Below are 12878 nucleotides of genomic sequence, written 5' to 3'. Positions count from 1 at the left end.
GAAATGAGAAATATTTCTGAAGTGTAGCAGAAACTCTTTCTAGTCACTAACTTGTCCAATTTCACTCTACCTTGGAATTTTCTGGCTTGGTTTCCCTAAGTTGTTCTTGATATTTGCCAATTTCTCTTACTCCATTCTTTAGATTGTTACAAATGACCTAAAAGTTCCCCCCTTTTTTTTAGGCTTTGTATCTATGCCATCGTACTAGGAAAGATGGTGGTTATTTGTATGTTAGGGTATTTTTAAAATGAAGTGCTACACTTTGACATTGGCTGTAGCATCATTTTTCTAGATGTCTCCTGAGGCAAGGGAAATAAAAACAAAAATAAGCTATTGAAACTACATCAAAATAAAAAGCTTCTGTACAGCAAAGGAAATAATGAACAAAACTAAAAGGCAATCTACTGAATGGGAGAAGATATTTTCAAAGGGCATATTTGATAAAGGGTTAGAATCCAAAATATATAAAGAACTGATACAATTCAATACCTCCCAAAAAACAAATAACCTGATTAAAAAATAGGCAGAAGATACGAACAGATATTTCTCCAAATAAAACATCCAGATGGCTAACAGACACATGAAAAAATGCTCAACATCACTCATCATCAGGGAAATGCAAATCAAAACTACAATGAGATCACCTCACACCTGTCCGAATGGCTAAAATCAAAAACACAAGAAACAAGTGTTGGCGAGGATGTGGAGAAATGGGAACCCCTATGCACTGTTGGTGGGAATGCAAGCTGGCGTAGCTGCTGTGGAAAACAGTAGGAAATTCCTCACAAAGTTAAAAATAGAACTAACATACAATCCAGTAATCACACTACTGGGTATTTACCCCCAAAATACAAAACCATTAATTCAGAGGGATACATGCACCCTTATGATTTGCCAGCATTATTTACAATAGCCAAATTATGGAAGCAGCCCAAGTGTACATCAATAGATGAATGGTTCAAGAAAAGGCGGTATCTATACACACAATGGAATATTATTCAGCCATAAAAGAGAATGAAATCTTGCCATTTTCAACAACATGGATGGAGCTAGAGAGTATAATGTTAAGTGAAATAAGTCAGTCAGAGAAAGACAAATACCATATGATGTCACTCCTATGTGGAATTTGAGAAACAGAACAAATGGTCAAAGGATTAAAAAAGAGACAAACCAAGAAACAGACTCTTAGCTATAGAGAACAAACTGATGGTTATCAGAGAGGAGGTAGGTGGGGGTGTGGGTGAAGTAGGTGATGGGGATTAAGAGTACACTTAATCATGATAAGCACTGAGTAATATATAGAATCGTTGCATCACTATTGTACAGCTGAAACTAATATAACACTGTAGGTTAACTGTACTGGAATTAAAATTAAAAACTTAATAAAAAATGAAGTGACATAAGTCATTTAACAGCTTGCATTGTCCTTTGGGAAGCATTCAGAGCTCTTTCCATCAGCTTTTGGATTCCAATTTATTTCTTTGCATTAGAATTTTTGTCTATCTCCAAGTGCATAACCATTAGGCAGTTAGGAGAGGTATGTGGGAAAGTATTTTTATTTACAACTACGTAACAAGTAACTAGAGCAGTGCCTGAGGTGATGGCTCAATATTGTTGAGTAAATGAATGATCGGATGATGAATCAAGGTATGCTGGCGGCCAGCTGGAGGAACCAACGGGAAACTGGACCGAGCAAAAACATGCGGCAGACAGCATATTCACTATGAAGTGAATACCTAGCACACAGGCAATTGAGTCTTGAGTACATGACGTTCTGGTTTTGGGATGTCTTTTCTACTTACATTTGAATCCAGTTGTGTTTTGATTTCACAATTCATCATACTTAAAACAAATCATACTGATTCCAAGATGATCCTGGAAAACTGAGTTTCTACTTCTTTTCCATATGCCATCTTCCCTGGAATTTTAAATATGTTTCTCAACGAAGAGGCAGTTCTTTTTAATTGCCCTAGTATTTCAAGCATTTTTTTAAATGAAAATGCATTAAAAAGCACTAACGTGAACTGCTGTGCAAAATAGCTCTCCTGTTTAACAGTTTCCATCAGTCCTCAGTTTAATTACTACGTTATTCTGCCAGCTTTCTCCAGAAATAATTGACTGAATGAAGTCATTTCATTGGATATTTACAAACACTAGACTTGTAAAGGGGGTGTCTGTCAATTCCCCGTTGGCTTGGAAATGACTGAGGCCAAGCTGGCAATATGCAACTGCTATTTTGGACTTAGCATATTTTCATAGTCACCAACTCAGGAAGATGATGGGAAGGAAACACAGGAAGGTAAAACGTTTGGCTTTTATACTCAGTCCTGGTTTTATATCTGGACTACAAGTTTACTTGAAAAATGAGAGGGTAAAGCCTTTATTTGGTCTAAGACACAGAGTGGTTGGATAGTGATTTGTGTGTGTGTGTGCGGTTGTTAGCATATCTTGTTAAATTATGAATAGTCTGGATGACATTTGCAAAGTTTTGAGCATCAATAGTCTAAGCTTAAACACTGGCTTCTCAATCATGGTAAAAATGAATTACTAAGGCCAGCCTGTGAAATTACTGATTTAATATTCATAATAAATTTTTTGTTTTGGATTAAATGATAAGATTTGATTTTGAAGGCATATTGTCAAATGAGAGATCAGACAAGACAAAGACTAGGCTGGAAATTATTTTATCTGAGGCAGCCTACGGGAAATTCCAAAAGACAAGATCAATATAAATGAAGCTTTTAAAGAATTGAAGTAGAATGCCAAATTGAAGTGCTGTAGATTCAAGTTTAACTATGGCAGCCCCCACTCATGGAAAAAAATTGATACAGAAACTTCAGATGGTCGTCAGAAGGAATTCCATTTGTGGTAATATTAACAACATGATGATTTCAGAGTGGCTATTCATAGTCTGAAAATATTGAGAGGTGGGAGAGTGGAAGTAAGACTATTGGGTAAGATGCTTATTTAACCAGATAGTAGATGTAGTAAATGTCTTAAGAGGAATGCTAAGAAGTGAGATGGTTAAAGTTCATGTAATTATGAAGAGTATAGAAATAATGAACCTAGATTTAGTTCTTATTTAGATATATATTTTAGCCACATAGGAGGATAAATCTCTCTCTCTCTCAAGGGTGACCCCAGAGTAATCCAAAATGTCTCAATCACAACTTATAAATTTGGTGAAAACCCATTGGGCTATTTTCATCTTATATGGTCGCAGCAAGTTTACAGGATATAAAGGCTATACAGTTTTGTGGGGCTTCTTCAAGAAAAAAATATAAATACATACTTACCTGGATGCCTCAAGAAAGCAGAAGGCCCTCGAGCTTGACCTTTTGTGGCTTCAAGTCAATGCTTCTAGTTAACAAATTTCGTTTCATTTATATAGATGAAATGCTTCTTATAAGTGAAGAGTAGCTAGAATATCAGTGTGGTAGAAAGAGGAGTGGATTAGATTTAAAAACCTGTGTTTTAGGGGGCGCCTGGGTAGCGCAGTCGTTAAGCGTCTGCCTTCGGCTCAGGGCGTGATCCCGGCGTTCCGGGATGGAGTCCCACATCGGGCTCCTCCGCTGGGAGCCTGCTTCTTCCTCTCCCACTCCCCTGCTGTGCTCCCTCTCTCGCTGGCTGTCTCTCTGTCATATAAATAAATAAAATCTTTAAAAAAAAAAAACAAACCTGTGTTTTAGCCTAGGCTGGTCCATACATTTCATTATTCATTTACTGAGTGCAGCATTATAAAAAGCATTACAGAAGTAGCTGTGAACACAAAGAATCTGTACTTCAGGAATAAAGCATTCCAAGCCCAATTTGAATTTGGGAAATAGTATATACATTACTCTCCCCTCCTTAGATGCAATAGACTTCAATATATAAATGGCTCTGAGATATACTACTGTTTAAGAACACATACATAAAGGTTGACTTCATTTATTCCAGTTTTTAGCTCTTTTCTTTGTAAAATGTGTGTAACACAGAGCAATATCACCTGGACAACATTTTGGGCAATACTGCTCTGAGGAATTATCTCTTTCAGCCTCCTTAACTGTTACAGGTGTTCTCAGGTTTTCTTCTTTGGCCAAGTGGGAGCTGTCCTTCTTAAAGAAATTCCAAGCAGTGTATTTTAGACAGACTTGCACACTTGGAGTCAGTCGGGGGCTCTTATTAAACGGTACCCCCCATCAAGCAGAGATTGGCCATGGGGTATGGATAGTGCTTCACTGGGATGGAGGAGCTAGCCTGTCACAACCCAGCTTGTTCCTCATGATTCCTGAGAAGACTTTCTTGAAGCAGCTTCCAGCTGTCTTAAATGAGCTCTCGGCTTCATAGTGCTGACTTCTGTGCCTGTGTGTAGAGGTCACCGCACTGAGCTGTGAATACCACCCAAGCAGCCTGTGCACTGGTCAGAGGGCCAAGCAAGAGGGAGATTCTGCCCCTTCTTTGGAGTATTTCTGAACGTGGAGGCCTGAAAAGAGGCCTTTTTGCCAAGTATGGCTTGAAATTCAAACTTAATGTCAGAGCCACCACACCTCTTTAAGGTAATTACCACTTAACCAAACATTTCTGAGTTCCTTATAAATTGGTCCCCTCAGCCCCTTAATCCTTTTAGTAACTCTTCTCTGAACTTGGTCCAAATATTCTACAATTTTGGTAACAAGGTGCTCTGCAGGGAATGCAGTGTCCAGGTGTAGCCGCCTTGCCAGGGCATTTGGTGTGGCGGGAGGGAGCCAGAGAAAGATGACAACCACCCAATATCCCTTAGGCTCTCATAAACATATGGCGGCTTTCCAACAGATGGAGTTACGCTCACAGTAAATGCATAGGTGAGTAGACTGGAAATCGCCCCTTCCTTGATTCAGGTGGAAGAGAAGCCAGTGGCTTGCAAAGCAAGTACTGAGGGTGTGTGGGAAGTTGAAGAAATCCTTCATTTTCCATACTTAACATAAGAAATGACGTGTAGCCACACTTGACAATAAGAAATCATTCCAAGGCAAAGCTGAGAGGTTCTTAACAGGGATATTTTGAGGAAAGGTTAAAGCCTAATCTGAAAGTTACTGTTCTAGCTTTTCTCAGTATTAACACCATATTTATATAAATAAGATCATTAAAAGAGTGTTCATTATTTTTGTTTTCTCATTTTTTGGTGGATCTGAAAGGAAATCTGATGAAATCTAAAAGTCATTTGAAGTCAAGTGACTTTCTCAGGGTCAAACAAATGAGTAAATGGAAGAGTCAAAATTATACCCGAAGTATGGATGGTTTCAAGCCCTTTACTTTTCACTTAACGCTAAGCAAACAAGCCAAACAAAAACATTCCCACCCCCATATCCTTTTTCTAACACTGGTGCAGGAAGTAAGATGTTAACATTTACCGACAAGTCTGTTGGCTTTTAAATGTGGTTACTGTATCGTTTGTGTCCATAGTTTTTGATCTTGTAGTCATTAGTTCACTTTTTTGGGATAACTTTCTTTAATACCAAAAAATGAAATTCCAAAGACATAAGCATCTGGTACTATGGTAAAAGTAAGTTATGTCAAAATTTGTTGGGGTTCCTGGAAACCCTAACAGGGGTGCTAGTGAATGATTGTTAAGGTTTAAGTGCAAAAGTCAATAATAAATTCCTGAAAAATATAGGGTACTCTTATTTCTTGATATTTGGGACATTTAAACAAGTATTTAACAACCTGATTCTAAGGCTAATTAAACATATGTATAACGGACCACCCTAAGAAATACATAAATTACTCATACAGGAAACTAAATATCTCTGTGGCAAACTAACGTTTAAATCATATTTAAAATGCATAAATATTGCTATAAAACAAAACTGGGCAAGGAGAACCATACCAGAAGGAGTATAATATTTAACGGCAAATATGCATATTATTGCAGCATTTTAAACATACTTTTTATAATCACGAAAGCTTAAGATTTCAACTGAAATGCCATTATTTCTCACAACCCTGGAAGATTGCTTGCTATTAAGATTCTCAGTTCACTGTTTCTGATGGCGGGGGTGAGGGGGGTTACACCTCTTAATATTGGATTGGGCTTTTGTTCTAAGCATGCTCTAGTGTAGATTTCTCCCTGACCACTGTAGGGTGATTGTGTCATTAAGGAACCTCTAATCAAGTGAGGATTTTTAGGGGACCAAATACTACCAGAACTATCCTTTCCTTCTCAGGTCTAACAACCCTTTATACCAGCCCTATCCAACTTTGGAGGCTGGGTTCTGGAGATCTTTGAACACAGCTGGACTCTCAGGTAGTTTGGTCTTTGGGGGCTGATATACCTAAAATAACTTTGAATAGTTAAATCTGACCACGTGTGAAGTGGCAGTTGCCTTTTAATTTTAATGGAATATTTTAGAGCATTTTTATGGAAAAGCTCTTAAAGTTCGTTTTTTCACTACCTTAATGAAAGGGGAAAATGTGTTGCTGTTGCTGTTATTTTTTATAATAAATTTAAAGCAGTTCCTGCAAATCTTAACAAGTGGAATCAAATATTTAATGCTTTTGGCAAAACCCCTGTATAAAATTTCCAGAACAAAATAAAATATTTTGAATTTAAACTTCTTTGGATAAAACAGACTGAATTTTGAAGAGTACTTACATTATGTTTCAACATTTCCAAGTTAATTTAGTATGTGGAATCAAACCACATCATTACCACAATAGTTACTGTCGCATCTGAAAAAATTTGTGCTCAGATTTGTTTTTTTAAAGATTTTATTTATTTATTTGACAGATAGACAGCCAGCGAGAGAGGGAACACAAGCAGGGGGAGTGGGAGAGGAAGAAGAAGGATCCCAGCAGAGGAGCCTGATGTAGGGCTCGATCCCAGACCCTGGGATCACGCCCTGAGCCAAAGGCAGACGTTTAACCACTGAGCCAGCCACGCGCCCCTGTGCTCAGATTTTTAACCCAGAATAGAAAGTTATATTCATGAGTATGACATTTAAGATAGAAATACATTTGTTCTTTTTTTACACCATATTTCTTTTATATATGCAAATCAGCATATCTTATACCTGCATCTTAAAAGATACTCTTAACTTTGGGACTTTACAAAGGCTGGCTCTTTTGGACAAGAGGAAATGAGGAGCTGGTAATTTTTAATAAATTCTCTCCAGGAAAAAAAAAAAAAAGCCAGCAACCACCTTGATTTGATGATTCCTAATAGTGTAAATATGAAACTTGGAGGTAAGAAGAGATGTATAAATCACCTCTTACCAATCCATGCCAGCCTGTGCAGCTAATCCCTGATGATGGAATCCTTTATATTTGATAAATATGCAGTATGGAAACCATCAGTTATAAAAGCCTATGTTAATGGGAAAAATTGGTTTCACTGGGTAAGATGGACTAGTATGGTTACTGTGGGCATAGACCACCTGGGAAGTTTTCTATAGGACTTAGTCATTTTTCAGATGGAGCATTTTGAGAAAATGCCTACTAATAAACTATTAGATAGATATACGGTCAGAAAAGGAATGGAAATAGAAAAAGTCAAAGAAGCAGTTTTTTATTTCTGTTGTTATTTGCTATTCATCAGGAATTGGACTGTTCTGCTCTGAATGAGCTTTGAGCTGGATTGCTCAAAACAATCATCATTTGTATGATTGAATGCTAATATCGTTCTGGGAAAGATGTCTTCCAGAGAAATATTTTATTAAAATAGTCGTAGCTAATGTTTATTGTGGTAGCCTCTACTCTAAGAGATTCTCCTGCATTACCTCACTGAATCCTCACAACAACCTTCTTACTACTCCCACCCCCATTTTACAGATGAGAAAACTGAACACAAAGAGTTGCAGTCACTGGTCCAAGTTGCCCCAGCTGCTAAGTGGGATTAACCCAGACAGTCGGCCTCACAGGTTCGTGTTCTTAGTCAACGCTCTCACAACTCAGGTATTGGTTTTGCTTCATTCTGCTTGAAAGAAGCCTACTCATTACTATAGTTAGCGGGTCACTTTGAATGTTTCAAGTTCTTCTTTTAGGTAATTTAATTTACACAAGGTTCTTTCCATATATGTGGTTAAGAGATACAGTGGCGCTAACACTGATTTTCAGAAGAGTAGATAGTTTGAAAACCATCTTAAGGTTAGGACAGATCTGGGCTAGGTAATCTTTGGATCACGTTAGTAAGATGGTGATTAAATAATGACAGGTAGTAAGGAGGGCACGTATTGCATGGTGCACTGGGTGTTATACACAACTAATGAATCATCGAAATTTACATCAAAAACCAGGGATGTACTGTATGGTGACTAACATAATATAATAAAAATATTATTATAAGAAAAAAAATAATGATGTGTTAAACCGTCCCGTTGCCTTTAGTTCATTGAAATCATCTCTCAAACTATAAATGTATATTTTTTCGATCCCTGCCTAGGCCATATATATATCACCTAAAATCCAACATATACATACATACGTATATGTGAATATGGACCTATACACACATGTGCAAATAGAAATATGATTTTGTTAAGAAGTAAAGAAATCCAAATTGAGGGAACATAAGAATAGGAAAAATAACAAGAATGAGGATAGGACATGAAAACCGTGTTTCAAGGTCTTATACTTTCTGGAGCTGCATCACAATTTTGGGTCTTAAACTTTTGAGGGGCAAAGCAGAGGGGGGAAATAATATGGGGTCTTCATGTTATGCTAATTTAAAAATATTTGCATACATATATAATCACGTAGTGATTAACTTTACTATTATCATCCAGAATTAGTCAGAATCTATGAATCTCCTCCATCTCCCAGAGCACACACATCCCTAAGCATACTTCGTAACACCACACCATCGACTTACGTTTTCAGAACTTTTGGAATCCTTTTGATTGTTGGGTATATTGCATACTCTCCTATCGTTGTGATTCTGATTCCTGATTCCTTAGGAATAATTTCTTAGTAATTGAATTAACTTTAGGGTCGATCATCAATTGCTATTTGAACTTAATTACAGGCTTTATCTTTGCTTACAATTTTTTTCTTATGTTATCTTCCTTCTTGAATTCAGTTTTTAGTTTGTTATAGTACATTATTTTGTATTTCTTCAGAAAGGCTATATATGTTCAACTCAGTCTTTGCATAAATAATTTGTCCTGGTTTTAATTTTTTAAAAATTTGCCCTGGTTTTTAAAGGATGGTTTAATTTTGTATGTAAATTCTAATTGTCCCTGGTTAATTTGAAGTATTATTCTATAGTCTCCTAGCATCTATTGTTGCAGGTGAGAGGTCTGATGCTGTTTTAATTTTTCTTTCCATTTAGTTATACTCTCTCTCTTTCATAGTCTATTACAACTTCCTACTTAATGTTGGAGTTCATGTATTTTAATAGACCGGGTCTAGATGTTATTGCTTGCACTACTGACAAGACTTTGTTCATCTGGCAGAAACTTTACCTTGCTGTTCTTGTTTTTGCTACTTAATTGATTTTCTCCTTCTATTTTTTACTTTCTCTTTCTTGAGCACCTACTAGGTGGATGGCAGAACTTTTAGACCTACATATCTCATCTTTTCTCTCATCCTTTTAACCTCTTTGTTCTTGTCACTTAATTCTGATAGAATCTTTTGGTTTACCCCTCCAGCTCACTATTTTCATCTGAAGTTTCTTTCATTCTGCAGTTCAGCCCACATTTCAATAATCTTGATAATTTCCAAAAACTCTGTTTCTTTTTCATCACATCCTGTTTTGAAGTTTTTTTTTTTTTATTTGACATCTTTTCCTTGTAAAACTATCTGTAGTTACAAATTGTGGGTTTTTTTTTTTTTTTTTTTGAGGATTCTTTCCAATTCCCTATATTTTTCTCAGGAATTAGCTCTTTTGTGCAATCTTGTACTTTTTAAAACATTTGGTTGACCTTCTCATGCAGTTGGTATCTGGTTGCCTGTTCATATTTGTAGATGAGTCTACTATAGAGATTTTTAACTTGAGGACTACAGAGAATACAGATAGAGTTCAGATGTTCATGAATTTAGATGGGAAAAATGATATTATTTTACTGGCTTCAAGATGAAATTTAGCAATTCCTTCAATCTTGAACATAGGCAACAACTATAGGAGTATTAGCAGTATCTGTGATTTTTGTCCCTGATAGACATCACAAACATTTCTGTATCACATTAGTTTGTAAATGTGAATTATAATCATCACTGTTTTGAAACTTCGGCAGTGTTTGGCCTACTGCTAGATCTTATTTTATGTGTTAATAAAGAAGCAAGTATATTTTTATATTATAATTTAAAAATATTTTGATACTTTCATTTCAATGTCATTGGTTTCTTTTATGATCATACAAATATTTAAAATATTATACATTTCCAAACGTTGTTCTGAGAAGGGCTCCATAGGCTTCATCAGACAAAGAAGTCCATGTGGCATAAAAGAGGCTAAAACCCCCAGGCTAGGCTGATCACTGTTGCTTGCAGAACACATTTCATCAGCCTGGGGAATGATACTTGCTCCTTGCAAATTAGTACATGAGCCCTGACTCTGTTGGTTGTGCAAAGGAGAGGTATGACATAGGCAGGCTTGGGGATAGGAGATACTTGTTTTCTTCTATGAGATCTCCTAACCCTTATGATAAGTAGGGACATGTGGTTCTCCCACACCCCATTCTATCCATCCTGGTTTAGAAATCCCATTTTTATGGAAGACCAGTATTTGTGCTTTCTGCTTTGGGCAACACCAAAGCGGCTCTGAGTGTGGAGGTGGGTTCAACTGTTCTGCTGCCCTTACTTACCTGTCCACTCAGGGTCCATTTCTCCTAGTCCTTGCTGTCTCTGATTCACAGGTTTAATCTGGGATTCAGATTTTCAGGAGATTTTCTCCTTCATTTGTATGGGATTAAGGTGTGTGTGTGTGTGTGTGTGTGTGTGTGTGTGTGTGTGTGTCTTTCGGAATTTGCAGTCTTTCTGATTTCATCCACCAGAAAATTCTTTCTGTTCATGGACACTGATGATATCCTTCCTGGCATTTCAGGCTTACTGTGGATTTATTTCAACTTTTGTGCTTTTTCTGATTCGGGGGAGATAGAACAGTTGAACAATTATATTTAGCTGCTTTCTTGAACCAAAAGTCTTGTCTTCTTTATATTGGCTTAAGTAAGGATTTAGAGTGTATAGCAGTCGTCCTCAAACCTCAAACTTGCAGACCTCTTTTAAAGAAAAGCCAAATTTTTTGCAGGATCCTAGCTAGAATTTACTGACTTAGCTTAATTTTTAAAAATTTTTTTAAAATAATTTTTATTTTGTTATGTTAGTCACCATACAGTGTATCCTTAATTTTTGATGTAATGTTCCATGATGCATTATTTGTGTATAACACCTAGCGCACCATGCAATACGTGCCCTCCTTAATACCCATCACCAGCCTATCCCAATCCCCCACCTCCCTCCCCTCTGAAGCCCTCAGTTTGTTTGCCAGAGTCCACAGTCTCTCATGGTTCATTCCTCCTTCTGTTTACCCCCCTTCATTCTTCCCTTCCTTCTCCTACCGATATTCCTATTTCTTATGTTTCATAAACGAGTGAAACCATATGATAATTATCTTTCTCTGCTTGACTTATTTCACTTAGCATCATCTCCTCCAGTCCACTGTTGTACCTCAAATCTCCACTGGGTTTGTACGTCCTTTTTTTTTTTTTTTTTTTTTTAAACGAAGATATTTGTAAATAGGGCAGCCATTATCCTATAGTTCTTTCCTCTGACCCAGGACACCTCTCATCCAGAGGTTTTAGTGGTCTCTGTAGTTAAAATCATATTCTTTGGCGAGACACCTGTATCAGGCATTTATAACTGTGCTTTGTTTGGTTGCCGATTAGAAACAAATTTAATAAAGTTTTATGTGTGCTTTTATCCTGGTTACACTCTTTTGCCTCTTATCCAGGTATCTTCTATGTTGGAGCCTTATCAGTATAGACCCAGGGCAAGCCACACTTATAGGGACTGCCAACAATAAAATTCTGTATGCTAGGTTTTCGCACATCAGAAAAATCCAAGTGATTTGACACTGACATAAACATTCGGAGGTATTTCAGTTCGCACCAAATTAATTTAATTTGTCATCACTTAAATTTGGAGATTGAAGACATGGTCCCTGCCTGTATTTTTAGCTTATTAAGTGAAGTTTTGCTTCTTGAAATTACTTAACTTTCATTTTAGAATTAACTCATAATGGGATTTCTTCTTAATTTTCAGTTTTTAAATCATCTCAGAACTTTTTAAATAATGGAGAAGAATAATTTTGAGAAGAAGAAGATAGAGAATTGAAAAAATCATCCCACCTCCCCCAGTTTTAAGTGTAAAACTCAAAATCTCAAAATCTTTGTTCTATCTCAGGTTATAGTTAAACAAAGGAGTATCTAAGAATTGTCTAAGAGTGTCAAAGGAGTGCTCCCTAAATATGCAATGCAATCATTGGTAAGATAGGGTTGAGTTTATTGCTTGGTGTGGTGGGGAAGTAAGCACTGCTTCACAGAGCTTTGGCCGTGTCTAGATGGGGTTACGGGAAAGGTAAGGTCAGAATTTATTGAGGATTGGAAGTTTTGCTTAAATCTGATCTTTCAATGTGGAGACTTGATTAGGATGGGGTAAGAAGTCCAGGATTGGTAGAAAGATCAAGGGGAAGATTTTGAAGCAAGGGATTCAAAGACTCCAAGGGCACACCTGTCAGTCAATGCTTTCCCTTGAAGAATTGGGGGGTCTTTTGGGAAATTCCTGTAATGAACATTCACACTATTTTCTTGGTTGGGTAGGACAGTCCTGGAAAAGTTAAAAAAAAATGCCAATGAAGACAGCAGAATAGAAAAACTACATGAATACAGGCAGTAAGGTGTGGTTTCCTTTCTCAGTGCCCAGGC

At 36.9% G+C, this 12878-nt stretch overlaps 1 long non-coding RNA gene across 1 annotated transcript in view; it reads left to right on the top strand.

The window, feature by feature from the left end:
• LOC130544242 (uncharacterized) overlaps positions 1–12878 on the top strand; it is a 97934-nt gene that overhangs the window by 9166 nt on the left and 75890 nt on the right. Inside the window, exon 2 of the long non-coding RNA XR_008960386.1 lies at positions 7789–7911. This is a non-coding gene — a long non-coding RNA (uncharacterized LOC130544242). The remainder of the gene's footprint in view (positions 1–7788; positions 7912–12878) is intronic.

This window comes from Ursus arctos, unplaced genomic scaffold, assembly GCF_023065955.2.
Source record: "Ursus arctos isolate Adak ecotype North America unplaced genomic scaffold, UrsArc2.0 scaffold_2, whole genome shotgun sequence".
Taxonomy (NCBI): domain Eukaryota; kingdom Metazoa; phylum Chordata; class Mammalia; order Carnivora; family Ursidae; genus Ursus; species Ursus arctos.
Note: the sequence above shows the minus strand (reverse complement) of the source record. Positions and strands in the feature narration are given on the sequence as shown.